The sequence below is a fragment of the Engystomops pustulosus genome, chromosome 6 (genome assembly GCF_040894005.1).
Source record: "Engystomops pustulosus chromosome 6, aEngPut4.maternal, whole genome shotgun sequence".
Classification (NCBI taxonomy): Eukaryota; Metazoa; Chordata; class Amphibia; order Anura; family Leptodactylidae; genus Engystomops; species Engystomops pustulosus.
This window is the reverse complement of record NC_092416.1, coordinates 159,254,612-159,277,941: the sequence shown is the minus strand read 5'-3', so window position 1 is coordinate 159,277,941 and position 23,330 is coordinate 159,254,612. Positions and strand designations below refer to the sequence as shown.

The 23,330-nt window shown below is 45.0% G+C and overlaps 1 protein-coding gene and 1 long non-coding RNA gene across 2 annotated transcripts in view; one reads left to right on the top strand and one right to left on the bottom strand.

The window, feature by feature from the left end:
• LOC140064824 (uncharacterized) overlaps window positions 1-14,837 on the bottom strand; it is a 35,034-nt gene extending 20,197 nt beyond the window's left edge. The window contains exon 1 of the long non-coding RNA XR_011847817.1: window positions 14,632-14,837. This is a non-coding gene — a long non-coding RNA (uncharacterized lncRNA). The remainder of the gene's footprint in view (window positions 1-14,631) is intronic.
• LOC140064823 (uncharacterized) overlaps window positions 1-23,330 on the top strand; it is a 108,350-nt gene that overhangs the window by 2,831 nt on the left and 82,189 nt on the right. The window lies entirely within an intron of this gene.

Here is a 23,330-nt window from a genome sequence, read left to right as displayed (position 1 = left end):
CTTAGAGAGGTAAAGGACACCTACTACCAGGATGAAGGATTGTAAACCATGGTGTGACCCCCCATCTGGCAGGATCTGCTCATTTTTAGCTTCTTAAACCTTTGTTTTTAAGGAAAAAAAAGTCTTTTAAAATAATGCAAATGAGCCTGAGGGGCTTCGGTCTTTATAGGTGTTAATGGAGCCTAGAGCTCATTTGCACAATTCTTTAAGCCTTTTTTTTTTTATAAGAAGCTAAAAGAAGAGCGGATCCTACTAGAGGGGGAACACACCAGTATTGGTAGATATCCTGTCTCCTGTCTTCCAGTCTCCTCCTGCAGCCCCCTATCTTCAAGCCTCCCCCTGTGGCCCCCTGCCCTTCAGCCTCCTTGTCTAGCCTCCTGTCTTCCAGCCTCCCCCTGTAGCCCCCATCATCCAGCCTCCTCCTGTAGCCCCCATCATCCAGCCTCCTCCTGTAGCCCCCTGTCTTCCAGCCTCCATCTGTATCCCCGTCTTCCAGCCTCCTTCTGTAGCCCCCTGTCTACCAGCCTCCCCCTGTAGCCCCCTGTCTACCAGCCTCCCCCTGTAGCCCCCTGTCTTCCAGCCTCCTCCTGTAGCCCCCTGTCTTCCAGCCTCCTCCCCCTTTTCTGTCGCATGAAAGCCAGCGCCGCTGCACCAAAATCAGGTCATGTGTGACACAATCCCCTTCTAAATACCTGTTCCCGGGGTGCAAATCCCAAAAATGTCCAAAATACGACAAAACTGCAATCCGCAGGACCTTTAGTAAATAAGCACCAATATGTATATAACATATGTGATGTATATATGCTATGTGTATCTGTGATGTGTATATGGAGTATGGTGTGGTTATACTATGTGTGTATGTATGCTGTACATCTGTATTTGGCACTATATGTGAGTTTATGTGATTTGTACAGTATATGCTCTATATGTGTGCGTATGTGTGTGAGTGTATAAATGCATGTGTATAAAAATGTATAACTGTATGTTTATGTATATAACTATATAAACGTGTGAATCTATAAATTAAATATGTACAGTATATTTGTAAGAGGGAAGGGGGACTCCATTCAGAAGTCTGCTATGGGGCCCTGGCTCTCCTGGTTACGACCTCGGCTGTGTGTACTATCTCTCCATTCAATTTCAATGTGGCTAAGGATAAAAGATATCTTTATTAAAGGGGTATTCTCACCTGTGCATTCACATTTAATTTAATTCATCTGTATATGTATATTATACACATTACATGGTATTAAAAAGAAATGTATCTACTTGAAGATAATTCCATATATATATATATATATGCATGTTGTACCTTACCTGTATTCAAAGTTCACTACCAAAGAATAATTGTTAGAAATGCAGTAACTCCCAACTATTTCATATGCAATAACTATTTGTTTCTTGGACCCATCCCTCCAGAAGTGGTGGTCTTGTCTAAGGACTATATGAATTCAACTATGGACATTATCTTCACACAGGTACAGTATTACTTTAATAACAACCAATTGAAGAGCTGTATGTATATGGAAGATGTATGAAATGAACTGTTAATGCCCCGATGAGAATCCCCCTTTACTGGCAGAGTACATTATGTCCCTGGCCTCATTTAGCGTCTTTGTTGCGTGTAGGCAGATGAATAAAGTCAAGGTAAATAGAGGAAGTAGAGGTAATCCAGCACCAGCTAAATGTCATGAATATCCTGAAGCGCATTGTCAACCGGATTAAACAGAAATCTGGATGAGCGCCACAGAGAAACAATGAATCTGTTCTACTGCAACAACTTTGAAGAAAACAGCAATAGGATTTAAAGTTCTGTAGAAGATTTCTCTTACAGAGGTTTTCCACTGGTGGTCTCCACTTTCTATTTGGTGTTTTTGCACTAGAATATCATTTTGAAATCAATCTATTACACACATTGGGGAAGCGCCGAAGTATGAGGAAACAGGTGGCTCTGGGCTGTGCACCATAGCTCTCCACTCCAGACTCTGCCTGGCATAGATTGGTGCTAATAACCAGGGACAGTTATAGGGAGTGACCATAGGGGGCACTTTTTCCCCTCATTAGCCCCTTCCACAAACCCTGAAAAATCTCCCCCCTTATAGTTGAAACAACACACAGACATAAAACAACATCTGCTTATTATTGGAAGTTAATACAGAAACATGAAAAATGGAGTGTACCAACCCCTAAAAATAACCCAGCAAATAAAACCAGCAAAGTATAAGCTTGCCAGACTTATCTCTACTGCCCCCGAAGATCTATTTTATGCTTTTAATCACTTTTATCCTAAGCAAAGCTTTATGGTGCCCAGGTGAAGGACATGGCTAGGGGTTATGCCTGATGGTACATACATTTCTATAGGGTACATAAATCATAGGATTTTTTAACTTTTTGGTGCCAAAAATGTGGCAAAGAAATCGCAATCGGGGCGTTTGTGATTTTTTTTTAGTGTCTCAATATTCCACCACTGTGTTCTGCTGGTGTAATTCTGTGAAAAGACAGATTTATGACTATTAAAGTCATATAGTCATATAGTGCCTTGGATATGGCCACCTCTGCTGGAGGGATTGCACAAAGAAACAAAAGCTTTTTGTATATGAAATGTCCGGAAGTTACTGCAGGTCCTACAGCCGTCCTGTGGTAATGAACGCTGAATCCATGTGGTCAGGCAGGACTCAATAGCCCATGTCTGGCCACCGCTGCCAAAATGTGAGGTGGTCGTATCCGAGGAAGCTATCTCGTTTCTAAGTGACAGCATGGTTACTTTTATGAGAAATTATCTTCATATGGGAACATATTTTTTAATAACATACAATTGAAGAAATGTTTACATGTGGCAAATTAATTAAATTAAAAGTGAATGCCCAGATGGAAATACCCTTTTAAATACACAGAACAGCAGAGACCCAGGGGTTATTTAAGCAGTCTATACACTACTGGGGGCTGGCTATATACTACAGGGGGCTGGCTGGCAATTTACTGGGGAGGATGTGGCCAATGCATTCCACCCTCGGCTTATACTTGAGTCAATAGGTTTTCCCAGTTTATTGTGGTAAAATTAGGTACCTCGGGTTATATACGGTAAATATAATTTGTTTAATCCTGTTTTACCTAAGAAAGAGGAGTCTATTGAGCTGCTATGGGAATCCCTGGTAGAGCAGGCGAGTTCCTATGATAAGTTGCCTATTGCTAAGCGCAGTGAGTTGAACCAAACGTCTAAGCGGCTACACATGATGGCGAAGCTTGTTTGTGTTTTTGTGGAGGCCAATAGTAAGCTGAAGGAGGCAAATCAAGGTTCAGTTGGTAGTTGTGAATAGCGCCCTCCTCAGGTCAGGAGCTGTTAGGGAGACTGATCACCTCTCTTGGAGTATTGTGTAATTGCAGCTGTAGCTACTGCATGGCAAGGCAACAGTTAATTGTGAAAAGTGTAATTGTCCAATAGTGTTTCTGTAACACAAGCTGGAATGTGATTGGAGAGGTGCTACCACCTGACCAGGGGGAGTATAAACACCCCTGTTGGGTGAGAACACATGGTCTGTTCACTCAGAGTAAGAGACTTCATCTTGGAGTCGGTCAGAGTAGAGAGTCTGCAGACAACACTAGACCTCAAGGTCTGTCTGCCACAGCCAGGACCCTAATTCCAAGAACTTTTAGTGCCTCAGGCCTACTGCCTAGCACCCAGGGGAAGTCCGAAGACTTAGGGTACATACACATGCGGTATGCCTGCCGTGCGGGCATACCGCCACGTGCTGGAGGTGAGGAGGAGGTGGCCCCTCCTCCCTCCATAGAAAACAGCGACACACGGGCGCACACTCGCCAAAAGATAGAGCATGCACTATCTTTTTGCGGTGTGCGGCCCGGATCGGTGCGTGACTCTATTGCCGTCTATGGGGACGTACCTGCGGCTGCAAATTTGCGGCCACATGTACGGCCCTGCAGACGGCAGTGTGAATGAGACCTTTAGCCCAGAACTTCAGCTCCCCCAAATGAACTCAGTTCCACCTGCACCAGCCCAACCTGCACCAGAACTCGCCCAATGTTTGCATATTTGTGCTGGCAATATGATGGTTCTAAGGCCCCTTCCACACTTGCGTTGCAGATCACGTCAGAGTCTGATCAGGGAGCGATCAGGGTTTGATCAGTGAAAAACGCGCATTTTGCATCAGAGTGCAATCAGTTTTCAGTCAGAGTTTGTTCAGTGTCTCAGTTTTTCACGTTTTTGATGCAATTTCAATGCATTTTTCACGCGCAGAAAATGCGCATGAAATGGACTCAGGACTGAGCTCTATCTTTTCTATGGCAATTGATGCGTGAAAAACGCATTGCACTTGCGTGTGTCCCAGAGTGCAATGCGTTTTTGATGCATCTCCATAGACTTGTATGGTGCGTTTTTCACGCGTGTGACTTGCAAAAGTAGAGCGCGTGTGTGTGTGAAAAAGAATGCAAGTCTGAAAAGACCCATCGATTACAATGGGTCAGAGTGCAATGCAAGTTCTGCGCGTCAAAAGCACGCGCAGAAAACGCGCGTGAAAAACGCAAGTGTGAAAGGGGCCTAAAGATAATGCTATACACAGAACTCTTATCTCAGTGATTGGAAGTATTCACCTGGTAACATGGTGGACAGTTATAAAATACTCCACTTTGGTATAAAATACTCCAGATTGGTTGTATAACCCATCTCTAACTTCTAGCACCTCCAGTAATTAAATGCGGGTAGAGGGGAGATTACCTGGCCCTGTCTACAGGGCCCTGTCCCTGTACAATAGATCTCAGGAAAGGTAGTGGGTAACTATCTCTAGGACTTATGTAGCATACAGTGCAATTCATATCATAAACCAGATGTGAGACTATCTACACTTACAGTACTGGGGTCTATCCTGAGTTGTCTTAGTGTGGAGTTATGGGGGGTGGACAAGACCTTCCCACAGGGATATTTAGGCTGGTGAGACCAGAAATCTTACTCGCCTCCTGGACAACCAGCACTTAACATAAGGAACCAGGTTGTATTGTTTGAGCTTTCTGTGTATGTATATAACCTTATAAGATTAATTATAAGATAGTAGACTTTATATGTGTACCTATAGATGTTCCAGGTGTTCTGTGTTTTACAATATATACATAACTGTCTGCAGTGAGTGTGTATACACTCACCGGCCACTTTATTAGGTACACCATGCTAGTAACGGGTTGGACCCCCTTTTGCCTTCAGAACTGCCTCAATTCTTCGTGACATAGATTCAACAAGGTGTTGGAAGCATTCCTCAGAGATTTTGGTCCATATTGACATGATGGCATCACACTGTTGCCGCAGATTTGTCGGCTGCACATCCATGATGCGAATCTCCCGTTCCACCACATCCAAAAGATGCTCTATTGGATTGAGATCTGGTGACTGTGGAGGCCATTTGAGTACAGTGACCTCATTGTCATGTTCAAGAAACCAGTCTGAGATGATTCCAGCTTTATGACATGGCGCATTATCCTGCTGAAAGTAGCCATCAGATGTTGGGTACATTGTGCTCATAAAGGGATGGACATGGTCAGCAACAATACTCAGGTAGACTGTGGCGTTGCAACGATGCTCAATTGGTACCAAGGGGCCCAAAGAGTGCCAAGAAAATATTCCCCACACCATGACACCACCACCACCAGCCTGAACCGTTGATACAAGGCAGGATGGATCCATGCTTTCATGTTGTTGACGCCAAACTCTGTCCCTACCATCCAAATGTCGCAGCAGAAATCGAGACTCATCAGACCAGGCAACGTATTTCCAATCTTCTACTGTCCAATTTCGATGAGCTTGTGCAAATTGTAGCCTCAGTTTCCTGTTCTTAGCTGAAAGGAGTGGCACCCGGTGTGGTCTTCTGCTGCTGTAGCCCATCTGCCTCAAAGTTCGACGTACTGTGCGTTCAGAGATGCTCTTCTACCTACCTTGGTTGTAACGGGTGGTGATTTGAGTCGCTGTTGCCTTTCTATCAGCTCAAACCAGTCTGCCCAGTCTCCTCTAACCTCTGGCATCAACAAGGCATTTCCGCCCACAGAACTGCCGCTCACTGGATGTTTTTTCTTTTTCGGACCATTCTCTGTAAACCCTAGAGATGGTTGTGTGTGAAAATCCCAGTAGATCAGCAGTTTCTGAAATACTCAGACCAGCCCTTCTGGCACCAACAACCATGCCACGTACAAAGGCACTCAAATCACCTTTCTTCCCCATACTGATGCTCGGTTTGAACTGCAGGAGATTGTCTTGACCATGTCTACATGCCTAAATGCACTGAGTTGCCGCCATGTGATTGGCTGATTAGAAATTAAGTGTTAACGAGCAGTTGGACAGGTGTACCTAATAAAGTGGCCGGTGAGTGCATATTAGTGTAACTACATGTACAACCTGGATCTGTGCCCTGCACGTGTATTGCAGGAGTAGATATATAGATGCTGTTGTGCATGAGTCTCTATAGGTACATGTATATGGTCAGGTACTGGATGTACCTTCTGCTTGAGGATATACCCAGGAGCTGCTGTAGTGTTAGAATATATCATATATACTTTCACATTACTGGGGTCCAGGAGCTACGCCTTTGTGTGTAGTTGTGTTCTCTATGTATTTTGTATTGTATTTTATGTAGTTACTTTTATGTAGTTGTAGTCACATGTATGTTGTTAGTAAAGTCTTTTTTATAGCTGTGTAGTTGTGTAGTTGTGTTCTCTATGTATTTTGTATTGTATTTTATGTAGTTACTTTTATGTAGTTGTAGTCACATGTATGTTGTTAGTAAAGTCTTTTTTATAGCTAAGTATCTGCGAGGGTTGTATGTTACTCCAGTGATGTATGAAGGACTGGAGTGGGTGCTTATAATAAAAATCTGTAAGTGGGTGCTTTATTTCTAAATGCTGCTAAAAGAGCAAGGGAGAACCTTATTTAAGATGTCAGCATCTTGAATAATGAACAGAAAAATTAAAGATAAACCTCTTGGGGACCATGTTTTTGCCATTAAGACCCACATTTTTTTTATCACCTTTATGGATTAATAGGAGGAATTCATCAGAGCTTCTGTGCAAATGCAATTTTATTCCTCTTATGCCACCTAATCCAGCAGGAAAGTAAGTGGATGCCTGTCACCAAGTGAGTAGTCACTGACTGCGCCTTTTTCTATGCCCGAAACGCTGCACAGCCCCACGACAGATACATCAAGAGGCCAGAACCACTTGATATATTCAGCTGTGCCAAAGATGCGCTCCTGCACCGTTTTATGATAAATATCCCAATAGACTCAAATCTGCAATTTTTCTGGCCAAATCAAATATGAATATTTTATGATCCACCAATCTGGTTAAATGACGGCTATAGTTTTTTTTAGTAAGGTATGAAGCACAGATGAAGACAGCAGGGGTAAGGCCAAGGGACTAGGACAGGACCAGGGATGTGAGTCTGTTTGGCTAACATGTTGAAAGGTAACCTGTATGAGCCAACCATTGTGAACTGCTGTTAGCAGGAGCCAAAACCAACTCAACGACTGAGGAGAGAGGTCTCGTAGTGCTGGGGAATCAAGTACAGCAGCAGGGCCTAAGTATGCAAAGCCAGAGATGAGCTTGGCCATCTCTGAAGGAAGTGGGATAAAATCTTTTGTGTAGACATATGTAACAACTCAGCGAGGAGACAGCAGCATTACCACCTGCAAGATGTGAAAGAAAAAATTGAGGTCCAACACCTCAAAAATACACACCACCGGTTTGTGGAACCACTTGAAGCACCATCATGCCGTGCAATTGTCAGACCGAGGTGGCTGCCAGCTACGTCAAGAAGAATTCTGTCCTTCTTCTTGCCAGCCCGCATTGAGGTGCAGTACTAGGTCTTAAGCACCTTCGTCATCCATGCATCTCCAGTTCTAACCCCTCCTCTTGGTCACACTCGTCAGGCCTCAATTTCGCAATATATGTTTACACCTCACCGCCTTATCATTTAGTAAATTCTGCTTCCGTTAGGGAGCTGATGGCTTGCTCTCAGTCGCACTGCAAGAGTTCTAGCATCCCTAAAAAAGCCAACCCTGCCTCTAACTGCAGCTGTCATCTTCAGCAACCTGGAGCAGCTCTTATAGCTAGGTTGAATACATGCACTTTACAGGCCCAGATACATGGCAAAGTCCTTTTTCCACCCATACACACCATTTAACCTGGATTCCAGGTCATACACACTTATCCACCTTCTCCTCTGTCACCATCAGGTCACAGACTTGCCATCTATGTCCTATCATATGTGCCAGGCCAGGACACATTTGGAAATAGTCTGCCTTGGTATCCATACTAGTGAGCAGCAACTATAGCACATTAAGCAGCAAACAGCACATTGACTTTTTCCCCACCAGCTTGTAGGTCACAAGGTTGTGATTGATAAAGGTACCAACATAGTGGTTGAGGTCAACAAGGGCAAAATGACACTTACTCTCTGTATGGCACATGGGATAAACCATTTGGTGCAACAGTTCTTGCAACTTACAACTCATGATCGGTGGCAGGTTAACTAGCCAGCACATACTAGAGCAGTAGAAAACAGTGGGTGACATGTAAAACAGCAGGCAGTATGGGAACACATGTCATTTGGATATCTAGCAGTGGAAGCTGGTCCAAGATGCCTGTAGGGTGCTGAAACCCTTGAAGAAGACCACAAAGCCAGTCAGAAGGAACAGCCGTGGTCTTAGCAACCCAATTACCAATAAAGTTCCATCATAGAGGAGGGGAAGAGCTAGAGGATAGGAGGGGGGGACTGTTAAACAAGAATGAGCATGACAGCGACAATAACAGCAGCAACAATGGCGACACACAATCGTCACAGAGGGAGGCAGAAATGACAAGAACCGTTTCCTCGGGCAATCGAAGATGGTGAACTTTTGTGGAACCCCAGCACTGTTTAATTCCTTCCTTTTCTTCAGCTTCACACTATATTATGCCCTCCCACTACTATATACCCTCGCCCCCTACTTGTGTCCCACCCAGTTCTGATAATGCCCTTCTTCGGACTCGCTTACAATTTTTGGACTCCCACCACTCCGGTACTCCTCACACAACATTAACTTCTTTCTGGTCCCCTCCACCATTTATGTTTCCCTATTGTTGCCCGTCTCCCCTTATAATGTTCATCTTTTGTGGTTCCCCGACCTAAAAGACCCCCTATTATGCCCTGCCCTGCCATATTGGCATCTGTTTTGTGGTCATCCCACATATAATGTCCCCATTCTGTGCTGCCTACACTTACAAGGTCCCCTTTGTGCCCGCCTACTCGATGATTTGTTATTATTATAACTACATCCATGCTGAGCCACAGTGGTTACTGTGAGTTTAAAAGACCCATCACTCCTAATCTTCCCATTTTACTTGCTTTCTCCAGGAATTCTAGCTTATTCTTTCTCTGCATTGTGACATTCCTTTGCTATTGCAACTATTAATTTTTGAATAAATTGACAACTGGGTGTAAGCTTCTGTTTGTCACATTGATGTAACCAAATACAGTGCTTTTTTATAGCTCTATGTGCTGCTGGTCATCTGCTTTCCTCTTGAAAAATGGACTGTACAACAACTGTGGAAACCTCCCATTGGACCAGAATATTTACACACAGTTGCATTAAGGCAGCTCCACTATTTTACAGATCCAAGATGAAAAGAAAGATGAAAATTAACCTAAACTTTAGTCTAATTTTTGCAGGACCTGAGGATGGTCAGCTCCAGGTTTCAGCAGACCCCTGGGTGACAGAGCCTCAGTACACCCCTTTGCAGTGAACTCATGTAGTGGCATTCAAAATTCAGAAACTAAAATAGTCCCACTTTTCCTAAATAATTCCCTAGTTTATCATCCAAAACAGCCCTCTCATGGTTATTTTCTATAAAGCCCCCGTTACCCCTGTAGATTCTTTATGTACAGCCATACATGGGACCCCCAATTACCCCTGGGCCCCAGCACTTCTCCTTAAGAGGAGTTCAAGCATTATCTAGCGGGGTTGTCAGGACTGCCAGAGACACACATAGTACAGTCTAGTTGGGACACTTGTCAGGACCTGTATTAGATCTATAATAGGGGACATTTAACATTAGGCTCAGTTAGACAGTTCTTAAACTATCTTTGGAGCACAGCTGTCAGATTTACTAAAGTAGCTTTGACCCTCCAATAAATCTGCGTGAAGTGTTCTCCTGCTCTGCTCTGCTTATTGCAACTAAAAAAAAATAACAAAAAGTGTCAAAAGGTTTAATAGTCTAACATACTACTCATACACCAGGGGACTGGAATGACTCACAGTTTATAAATTCGGCCTCACCAGGTTAGTGCTCCTATCTGTAAGTGCCACTATTTGTCCAGTGCAACTTTTTGACAGTAAAAAGTTGCAAAAAGGCAATGCCACTATATATATTTCTAAATCACATATATCTATTCTCTACAAGAACTACTGAGGTAACAAATTCAGTTGCAGACTGCAAAAATGATGATGTGAATATTAAACATCCTGGAGATAATTCCATCCAAGTCAAATAAACCAGTTCCTCCTTTAAAGGGTAATAAAATGTGTCTGTATAGACATTGGACGCTGCAGAAGGAGCTCACATCACATGTTATGGTTTCGTTATGCAACTTCTCAGAAATGGCAACGTGTCTTTATCCCCATTTAAAGTGAACATCAAGTTTTAACGTATTTCACAGCCATCAACAGTTCACTGTGTGGGCAGAGAAATATCACAGTTTTGGGCATTATGTGACTTGTAACCATCAATTTCTAAAGGATTTCCCGCCTGCAGTCTGTATCTGTAGTTTCTGGTCCTCTCTGAGGTGGATGGTTGAGAGCCAGCTGCATTCTCCTTCCCCTATGCATAGAGCTGCCATGTATTCTATGTGTTCTGCTGTGTTCTATGTGTGGTCTACCCCTACACATGAGCTTGTGAAACTACTAACATATTTAATAGAAATCTACCATCAGACTATGGCACTGTGACTGTAGTAATCTTATATGTGTTATCCTTGGCCTTCATCCTTCTAAAATAAACTTCTAAAATGATGATATTCCATCTATGAGTAGGAATCCCTGGTTTATCATGCATGATAATGATGGTAGATTTACAGGAGCAAAGTGTGATCCGTAACATATGGAGGAAAATCAAAGAACTCACCTAAGATTTCATCAAAAATCATCAGTCAGGGACAAATGTCACTTCTCTGCAGCTCAGTTCCTCCTCTTCATCTTACACCCACATTTGCCATAAGAAATCTAGAGTATTAGTTACCAGAGACCTTCTGTGCTGTGCTGCATAGGTTGTTACACTGTCTCCCCCTCACTCCTTACACCCTCAGCTCCTCCCGTCTCCCTCTGCCTTATGTAATTTCAGCACAATGTGAGCTTATCTCCTCCTCTTCCCTGCACTATGACCTCTATATAGATAACACTGACCTATCACTACATCACTACTGACAATAGATGATGTCACAGCTTATCTCCCCCTCCCTGTACAATGACCTCTGTATAGATAACACTGACCCATCATTACAATAGATGATGTCACAGCTTATCTCCTCCTCCTCCCTGTACAATGACCTCTATATAGATAACACTGACCCATCATTACATCACTACTGACAATAGATGATGTCACAGCTTATCTCCTCCTCCCTGTACAATGTTCTCTATATAGATAACAATGACCCATCATTACATCACTACTGACAGTAGATGATGTCATAGCTTATCTCCTCCTCCCTGTACAATGTCCTCTATATAGATAACACTGACCCATCATTACATCACTACTGACAATAGATGATGTCACAGCTTATCTCCTCCTCCTCCCTGTACAATGACCTCTATATAGATAACAATGACCCATCATTACATAATTACTGATGATAGATGATGTCACAGCTTATCTCCTCCTCCCTGTACAATGCCCTCTATATAGATAACACTGACCCATCATGACATCACTACTGACAATAGATGATGTCACAGTTTATCTCCTCCTCCCTGTACAATGACCTCTATATAGATAACACTGACCCATCATTACATCACTACTGACGATAGATGATGTCACAGCTTATCTCCCCCTCCTCCCTGTACAATGACCTCTATATAGATAACACTGACCCATCATTACATCACTACTTATAATAGACAACACTTCTCCTAAAGACAGGGGCGTTGCTAGGGTTGTAAAAGATCCGGGGCACGGGCCCCAATGCATGTGTATTGCACTTTCAGTAATGCCCCCTCCTGTACATAACCCCCTCACATGTGGTTGTGCCAATAACAAGGTTACTTCTGGTATATACAGCTACAGAGAGCAAAGGAGAAATCCCCATCACCACATCTTATGTTCCTCATTGTCCCTACATCTTATGTTCCTCATTGTCCCTACATCTTTGTTCCCCGGCAGTGTTATCCTGCTGCCGCCCCTAACAATCCCCCCAAATACTGTAAGGCTGCGTCACACTTTGTCTTGCATTTAAACAAAACCAGGTGCGTGTTACCCATCACATGTGTATTACTGGAAAATATATGAGATCAAACCAAGGCCCCCCATGTCCCCCACACAGCCCCCCAGTAGGTAATCTGCCTCACACAGCCCCCCAGTCGGTAATCTGCCTCACACAGCCCCCCAGTCGCTAATCTGCCACACACAGCCCCCCAGTCGGTAATCTGCCTCACACAGCCCCCCAGTAGGTAATGTGCCTCACACAGCCCCCCAGGAAATAATGTGCCTCACACAGCCCCCCAGGAAATAATGTGCCCCACACAGCCCCCCAGTAATGTGCCTCACACAGCCCCCCAGTAAATAATGTGCCTCACACAGCCCCCCAGTACGTAACGTGCCCCACACAGCCCCCCAGTAATGTCCCCCACACAGCCCCCCAGTAATGTCCCCCACACAGCCCCCCAGTAAGTAATGTGCCCACACAGCCCCCCAGTAAGTAATGTGCCTCACACAGCCCCCCAGTAAGTAATGTGCCCCACACAGTCCCCCCAGTAAGTAATGTGCCTCACACACAGCCCCCCAGTAAATAATGTGCCCCACAATGTTCTCCCCCTTCCCTAGTCCCTGTCATGTTTCTCACCTCACAGATGCAGCTCTCTTTCTTTCTGTGCGCTGCTTTCCCCTGCAGGTCATGTGATCATGACATCATCACAGGTCCTTCAGCCTCTGGAACTCCCGGAGGCTAGGTCCTTGCAGGGGAAAGCAGCGCCTGCACTCGTTCTCATCACGATCTGAGGACACAGATCGTGATGAGAACGAGAGGGAAGGAATCTCCCGGGCAGCGGGGCAGATGATCTGCTGACCCGAGGAGATTCGGGGCACTGGCCAAAAGATCCGGGGCACGAGCCCCGGATCTTTTGACCTTGCGACGCCCCTGCCTAAAGAGGAGTTAAAGCATTATCTAGCAGGGTTGTCAGGACTGCCAGAGACATACATAGTACAGTCTAGTTGGAACACTTGTCAGGACCTGTATTAGATCTATAATAGGGGACATTAAACATTAGTTTAAGAACTGTCTCACTGAGCCTATCTTTGGAGCACAGCTGTCAGATTTACTAAAGTAGCTTTGACCCTTCTCTGTAAAGTACCTTTGTTCTCCTGCTCTGCTTATTGCAACTAAAAAAAATAACAAAAACTGTGAAAAGGTTTAATAGTCTAACATACTACTCATACACCAGGGGACTGGAATGACTCACAGTTTATAAATTCGGCCTCACCAGGTTAGTGCTCCTATCTGTAAGTGCCACTATTTGTCCAGTGCAACTTTTTGACAGTAAAAAGTTGCAAAAAGGCAATACCACTATATATATATTTCTAAATCACATATATCTATTCTCTACAAGAACTACTGAGGTAACAAATTCAGTTGCAGACTGCAAAAATGATGATGTGAATATTAAACATCCTGGAGATAATTCCATCCAAGTCAAATAAACCAGTTCCTCCTTCAAAGGGTAATAAAATGTGTCTGTATAGACATTGGACGCTGCAGAAGGAGCTGAAGCAATTATTTTCTTTAAGATAAATATTCCGGGTACACGAGCAAATAACTGAAAAGAACATCACATGTTATGGTTTCGTCATGCGACTTCTCAGAAATGGCAACGTGTCTTTATCCCCATTTAAAGTGAACATCAAGTTTTAACGTATTTCACAGCCATCAGTAGTTCACTGTGTGGGCAGAGAAATATCACAGTTCTGGGCATTATGTGACTTGTAACCATCAATTTCTAAAGGATTTCCCACCTGCAGTCTGTATCTGTAGTTTCTGGTCCTCTCTGAGGTGGATGGTTGAGAGCCAGCTGCATTCTCCTTCCCCTATGCATAGAGCTGCCATGTATTCTATGTGTTCTGCTGTGTTCTATGTGTGGTCTACCCCTACACATGAGCTTGTGAAACTACTAACATATTTAATAGAAATCTACCATCAGACTATGGCACTGTGACTGTAGTAATCTTATATGTGTTATCCTTGGCCTCCATCCTTCTAAAATAAACTTCTAAAATGATGATATTCCATCTATGAGTAGGAATCCCTGGTCTATCATGCTTGATAATGATGGTAGATTTACAGGAGCAAAGTGTGATCTGTAACATATGGAGGAAAATCAAAGAACTCACCCAAGATTTCATCAAAAATCCAATAAAAGTCAGGGACAAATGTCACTTCTCTGCAGCTCAGTTCCTCCTCTTCATCTTACACCCACATTTGCCATAAGAAATAAAGAGTATTAGTTACCAGAGACCTTCTGTGCTGTGCTGCATAGGTTGTTACACTGTCTCCCCCTCACTCCTTACTCCCTCAGCAGTTCCCGTCTCCCTCTGCCTTATGTAATCTCAGCACAATGTGAGCTTATCTCCTCCCCCTCCCTGTACAATGACCTCTATTTAGATAACACTGACTCATCATTACATCACTACTGACAATAGATGATGTCACAGCTTATCTCCTCCCCCTCCCTGTACAATGACCTCTATATAGATAACACTGACTCATCATTACATCACTACTGACAATAGATGATGTCACAGCTTATCTCCCCCTCCCTGTACAATGACCTCTATATAGATAACACTGACCAATCATTACATCACTACTGACAATAGATGATGTCACGGCTTATCTTCTCCCACTCCCTGTACAATGACCTCTATATAGATAACACTGACCCATCATTACATCACTACTGACAATAGATGATGTCACAGCTTATCTCCTCCCCCTCCCTGTACAATGACCTCTATATAGATAACACTGACCCATCATTACATCACTACTGACAATAGATGATGTCACAGCTTATCTCCCCCTCCCTGTACAATGACCTCTATATAGATAACACTGACCCATCATTACATCACTACTGACAATAGATGATGTCACAGCTTATCTCCTCCCCCTCCCTGTACAATGACCTCTATATAGATAACACTGACCCATCATTACATCACTGCTGACAATAGATGATGTCACAGCTTATCTCCTCCCCCTCCCTGTACAATGACCTCTATATAGATAACACTGACCCATCATTACATCACTACTGACAATAGATGATGTCACAGCTTATCTCCCCCTCCCTGTACAATGACCTCTATATAGATAACACTGACCAATCATTACATCACTACTGACAATAGATGATGTCACGGCTTATCTTCTCCCACTCCCTGTACAATGACCTCTATATAGATAACACTGACCCATCATTACATCACTACTGACAATAGATGATGTCACAGCTTATCTTCCCCTCCCTGTACAATGACCTCTATATAGATAACACTGACCCATCATTACAATAGATGATGTCACAGCTTATCTCCTCCCCCGCCCGGTACAATGACCTCTATATAGATAACACTGACCAATCATTACATCACTACTGACAATAGATGATGTCACAGCTTATCTCCTCCCCCGCCTGGTACAATGACCTCTATATAGATAACACTGACCAATCATTACATCACTACTGACAATAGATGTCACAGCTTATCTTCTCCCCCTCCCTGTACAATGACCTCTATATAGATAACACTGACCCATCATTACATCACTACTGACAATAGATGATGTCACAGCTTATCTCCCCCTCCCTGTACAATGACCTCTATATAGATAACACTGACCAATCATTACATCACTACTGACAATAGATGATGTCACAGCTTATCTTCTCCCACTCCCTGTACAATGACCTCTATATAGATAACACTGACCCATCATTACATCATTACTGACAATAGATGATGTCACAGCTTATCTCCCCCTCCCTTTACAATGACCTCTATATAGATAACACTGACCCATCATTACAATAGATGATGTCACAGCTTATCTCCTCCCCCGCCCGGTACAATGACCTCTATATAGATAACACTGACCAATCATTACATCACTACTGACAATAGATGTCACAGCTTATCTTCTCCCCCTCCCTGTACAATGACCTCTATATAGATAACACTGACCCATCATTACATCACTACTGACAATAGATGATGTCACAGCTTATCTCCCCCTCCCTGTACAATGACCTCTATATAGATAACACTGACCCATCATTACAATAGATGATGTCACAGCTTATCTCCTCCCCCGCCCGGTACAATGACCTCTATATAGATAACACTGACCAATCATTACATGACTACTGACAATAGATGATGTCACAGCTTATCTCCTCCCCTGCCCCGGTACAATGACCTCTATATAGATAACACTGACCAATCATTACATCACTACTGATAATAGTTGTCACAGCTTATCTTCTCCCCCTCCCTGTACAATGACCTCTATATAGATAACACTGACCCATCATTACATCACTACTGACAATAGATGATGTCACAGCTTATCTCCCCCTCCCTGTACAATGACCTCTATATAGATAACACTGACCCATCATTACAATAGATGATGTCACAGCTTATCTCCTCCCCCGCCCGGTACAATGACCTCTATATAGATAACACTGACCAATCATTACATCACTACTGACAATAGATGTCACAGCTTATCTCCTCCCCCTCCCTGTACAATGACCTCTAAATAGATAACACTGACCCATCATTACATCACTACTGACAATAGATGATGTCACAGCTTATCTCCCCCTCACTGTACAATGACCTCTATATAGATAACACTGACCCATCATTACAATAGATGATGTCACAGCTTATCTCCTCCCCCGCTTGGTACAATGACCTCTATATAGATAACACTGACCAATCATTACATCACTACTGACAATAGATGATGTCACAGCTTATCTCCTCCCCCGCCCGGTACAATGACATCTATATAGATAACACTGACCAATCATTACATCACTACTGACAATAGATGTCACAGCTTATTTTCTCCCCCTCCCTGTACAATGACCTCTATATAGATAACACTGACCCATCATTACATCACTACTGACAATAGATGATGTCACAGCTTATCTCCCCCTCCCTTTACAATGACCTCTATATAGATAACACTGACCCATCATTACAATAGATGATGTCACAGCTTATCTCCTCCCCCGCCCGGTACAATGACCTCTATATAGATAACACTGACCAATCATTACATCACTACTGACAATAGATGATGTCACAGCTTATCTCCTCCCCCTCCCTGTACTATGCCCTCTATATAGATAACACTGACCCATCATTACATCACTATTGACAATAGACAACACTTCTCCTAAAGAGGAGTTCAAGCATTATCTAGTAGGGTGGTCAGGACTGCCAGAGACACACCTAGTAAAGTCTAGGACCTGTATTATATCTATAATAGGGGGCATTTAACATTAGGCTCAGTTAGACAGTTCTTAAACTATCTTTGGAGCACAGCTGTCTGTCAGATTTATTAAAGTACCTTTGACCCTTCAATGCGTGCAGTGTTCTCCTGCTCTGCTCTGCTTATTGCAACTAAAAAAAAAACTAACAAAAACTGTGAAAAGGTTTAATAGTCTAACATACTACTCATACACCAGGTTAGTGCTCCTATCTGTTCCTATCTGTCATTGGCCGGTGCAACTTTTTGACAGTAAAAAGTTACAAAAAGGCAATGCCACTTTTTGATATTTTTAAATCACGTATATCTATTCTCTGCAAGAAATACTGAGGTTACATTTGCAGACTGCAAAAATGATGATGTGAATATTAAACATCCTGGAGATAATTCCATCCAAGTCAAATAAACCAGTTCCTCCTTCAAAGGGTAATAAAATGTGTCTGTATAGACATTGGACGCTGCAGAAGGAGCTGAAGCAATTATTTTCTTTAAGATAAATATTCCGGGTACACGAGCAAATAACTGAAAAGAACATCACATGTTATGGTTTCGTCATGCGACTTCTCAGAAATGGCAACGTGTCTTTATCCCCATTTAGAGTGAACATCAAGTTGTAACGTATTTCACAGCCATCAGTAGTTCACTGTATATGCAGAGAAATATCACAGTTCTGGGCATTATGTGACTTGTAACCATCAATTTCTAAAGGATTTCCCGCCTGCAGTCTGTATCTGTAGTTTCTGGTCCTCTCTGAGGTGGATGGTTGAGAGCCAGCTGCATTCTCCTTCCCCTATGCATAGAGCTGCCATGTATTCTATGTGTTCTGCTGTGTTCTATGTGTGGTCTACCCCTACACATGAGCTTGTGAAACTACTAACATATTTAATAGAAATCTACCATCAGACTATGGCACTGTGACTGTAGTAATCTTATATGTGTTATCCTTGGCCTTCATCCTTCTAAAATAAACTTCTAAAATGATGATATTCCATCTATGAGTAGGAATCCCTGGTCTATCATGCTTGATAATGATGGTAGATTTACAGGAGCAAAGTGTGATCCGTAACATATGGAGGAAAATCAAAGAACTCACCTAAGATTTCATCAAAAATCATCAGTCAGGGACAAATGTCACTTCTCTGCAGCTCAGTTCCTCCTCTTCATCTTACAGGGGCGATTCTAGCATTTTTGGTGCCTGAGGCGAAACTTGAAAATACACAACCTTCATCCCGTACCCCCCTGTATACACAGCTTATGCCCCTGTGAATACACAGTCTCTCCTCTACCCCCTGTATACACAGCCCCAGCACCCCACCCCCCAGGATACAGTCTCCGCCCCCACCACCCGTATACAGTCTCAGCTTCCCCCCTCTATACAGTCTTAGCCCCCCCCTCACCATTCCCTGTATACCAGGAGTGTTGCTAGGGTTGTAAAAGATCCAGGGCACAGGCTCCAAAGCATATGTAGTGCTCTTACAGTAATGCCCCCTCCTGTACATAACCCCCTCACATGTGGTTGTGCCAATAACAACTTTACTGAGTGTATTCTGAGAGTATTTACAGCTACAGAAACACAGGAAAAATCCCTACGTGTTCCCTCCAGTGACTGCAGATGACTCCATTAGGCTCCAGCATCACCACATCCCTAAATCTTGGTTCCCTGACAGTGTTATCCTGCTGCTGCCCCTAACAATCTCCCCCAAATACCGTAAGGCTGCACTCAAACATTTGTCGTGCATTTTAACATCACCAGGTGCTTGTTACCCATCACATGTGTATTACTGAAAACGCAAATGAGATCAATCCGATGCATGTCCTAGTGCCATGTGTGTACACGCCCCAAGAAATGTGCCCCACACATACCCCAGTAACGTGCCCCACACAATTACCCGCAGTAATGTCCTCCACACAGCCCCCCAGTAATGTCTCCCATACAAACCCCCGAAATTTCCCCCAAACAACCCCTGTTTAATGTGTCCCACAGCCTCCCAGCAATTTCCTCCACAGCCACCCCAGTAATGACCCCGAGTAATGTCCCCCATACAGCCCCCAGGAAGTAATCTGGCCACACAGCCCCCAGTAATTTCCCCCAGACAGGCCCCCAGTAAGTAATGTCCTCACACAGCCCCCCAGAAGGTAATGTGCCCACACAGACCCCCATTAAGTAATCTCCCCGCACAGCCCCCCTTTAAGTAATGTCCCCACACAGCCCCCCTATAAGTAATGTCCCCACACAGCCCCCCAGTAAGTAATGTGCCTCACACAGCCCCCCTGGAAGGAATGTTCTCACACAGCCCCCCAGGAAGTAATGTGCCTCACACAGCCCCCGAGTAAGTAATGTCCTCACAAAGCACCCCAGTAAGTAATGTCCTCACACAGCCCCCCATTAAGTAATGTGCCCACACAGCCCCCCAGTAAGAATTGTGCCTCACACAGCCCCCCAGTAAGTAATGTACCTCACACAGCCCCCCCAGTAAGTAATGTGCCCCGAACAGCCCCACAGTAAGTAATGTGCCTCACACAGACCCCCAATAAGTAATTTCCTCACAAAGCCCCCCAGTAAGTAATGTCCCCACACAGCCTCCCAGTAAGCAATGTGCCCACACAGCCCTCCCCAGTATGCAATGTGCCCACACAGCCCCCCCCAGTAAGTAATGTGCCCACACAGCCCCCCCCCAGTAATTAATGTGCCCACACAGCCCCCAGTAAGTAATGTGCCCACACAGCCCCCCAGTAAGTAATGTGCCCATACAGCCCCCCAGTAAGTAATGTACCTCACAGAGCCCCCCAGTAAGAAATGTACCCCACACAGTCCCACAGTAAGAAATGTGCCTCACACAGCCCCCCAGTAAGTAACGTGCCTCACACAGCCCCCCAGCAAGTAACGTTCCTCACACAGCCCCCCAGTAAGTAACGTGCCTCATACAGCCCCCCAGTAAGTAATGTGCTCACACAGCCCCCCAGTAAGTAATGTGCCCACACAGCCCTCCCCAGTAAGCAATGTGCCCACACAGCCCCCCTAGTAACTAATGTCCCCACACAGCCCCCCAGTAAGTAATGTGCCTCACACAGCCCCCCAGTAAGTAATGTCCTCACATAACCCCCCAGTAAGTAATGTACCTACACAGCCCCCCCCTAGTAAGTAATGAGCCCACACAGCCCCCCAGTAAGTAATGTGCCCACACAGCCCCACCAGGAGGTAATGTGCCCACACAGCCCTCCCCAGTAAGCAATGTGCCCACACAGCCCCCCTAGTAACTAATGTCCCCACACAGCCCCCAGTAAGTAATGTGCCCCACATAGCCCCACAGTAAGAAATGTGCCCCACATAGCCCCACAGTAAGAAATGTGCCCCACACAGCCCCCCAGTAAGTAATGTGCCTCACACAGCCCCCCAGTAAGTGATGTCCTCACACAGCCCCCCCAGTAAGTAATGAGCCCACACAGCCCCCCAGTAAGTAATGTGCCTCACACAGCCCCCAAGTAAGTAATGTGCCTCACACAGCCCCCAAGTAAGTTATGTCCCCACACAGCCTCCCAGTAATGTACCCACACAGCCCCCCCAGTAAGTAATGTCCCCCACACAACCCCCCAGTAAGTAATGAGCCTCACACAGTCCCCTAGTAAGTAATGTGCCCAAACAACCCCCCAGTAAGAATTGTGCCTCACACAGCCCCCCAGTAAGAAATTTCCTCACAAAGCCCCCCCAGAATGTAATGTACCCCCCCCCAGTAAGTAATGTACCCACACAGCCTCCCAGTAAGTAATTTGCCCACACAGCCCCCCCCCAGTATGCAATGTGCCCACACAGCCCCCCTAGTAAGTAATGTCCCCACACAGCCCCCAGTGAGTAATGTGCGCACGCAGCCCCCCCAGTAAGTAATGTGCCTCACACAGCCCCCCAGTAAGTAATGTCCTCATACAGCCCCCCAGTAAGTAATGTGCCTCACACAGCCCCCCCAGTTACTAATGTCCTCACTCAGCCAACCCAGTAAGTAATGTCCTCACTCAGCCAACCCAGTAAGTAATGTCCTCACTCAGCCAACCCAGTAAGTAATGTCCTCACACAGCCCCCAGTAAGTAATGTCCCCACACTGCCCCCCAGTAAGTAATATCCCCCACACAGCCCCCCAGTAAGTAATGTCCTCATACAGCCCCCCAGTAAGTAATGTGCCTCACACAGCCCCCCCAGTTACTAATGTCCTCACTCAGCCCACCCAGTAAGTAATGTCCTCACACAGCCCCCAGTAAGTAATATCCCCACACAGTCCCCCCAGGAAGTATTGTCCCCCACACAGCCCCCTAGTAAGTAATGTCCTCACACAGCCTTCCAGTAATGAATGTCCTTCACACAGCCCCCCAGTAAGTAATGATACCACACAGTTCCCCCAGCAAGAAATGAGCCCACACAGCCCCCCAGTAAGTAATGTGCCTCACACAGCCCCCCTGTAAGTAATGTCCCCCAAACAGCCCCCCAGTAAGTAATGTTACCACACAGCCCCCCAGTAAGTAATGTCCTCACACAGCCCCCCAGTAAGTAATATCCCCACACAGTCACCCAGTAAGTAATGTACCCCACACAGCCCCAAAAAAAGAAATGTGCCTCACACAGCCCCCCAAAAAGTAATGTGCATCACACAGCCCCCCAGTAAGAAATGTCTTCACAAAGCCCCCCAGTAAGTAATGTACCCACACACCCCCCAGTAAGTAATGTGCGCACACAGCCCCCCAGTAAGTAATGTGCCTCACACATCCCCCCAGTAAGAAATGGGCCCACGCAGCCCCCCAGTAAGTAATGTGCCCACACAGCCCCACCAGGAGGTAAAGTGCCCACAAAGCCCTCCCCAGTAAGCAATGTGCCCACACAGCCCCCCTAGTAAGTAATGTCCCCACACAGCCCCCAGAAAGTAATTTCCCACACAACCCCCAGTAAATAATGTCCTCACTCAGCCCACCCAGTAAGTAATGTCCTCACACAGCCCCCTAGTAAGTAATGTCCTCACACAGCCTTCCAGTAAGGAATGTCCTCCACACAGCCCCCCAGTAAGTAATGATACCACACAGTTCCCCCAGCAAGAAATGAGCCCACACAGCCCCCCAGTAAATAATGTCCTCACACAGCCCCCCCAGTAAGTAATGTCCTCACACAGCCTCCCAGTAAGTAATGTCCCCCACACAGCCCCCCAGTAAGTAATATTCCCACACAGCCCCCCCAGTAAGTAATGTCCCCACGCAGCCCCCCAGTAAGTAATGTCCCCACACAGCCCCCCAGTAAGTAATGTGCCCAAACAGACCCCCAGTAAGTAATGTGCCTGCACAGCCCCCCTAGTGAGTAATGTGCACATACAGCCCCCCCAATAAGTAAAGTGCCCACATAGCCTCCCAGTAAGTAATGTGCCCACACAGCCCCCCATTAAGTAATGTTCCACACACAGCCCCCCCAGTAAGTAATGTCCTCACACAGCCCCCAGTAAGAAATGTGCCCACACAGCCCACCAGTAAGTAACGTGCCCCACACAGC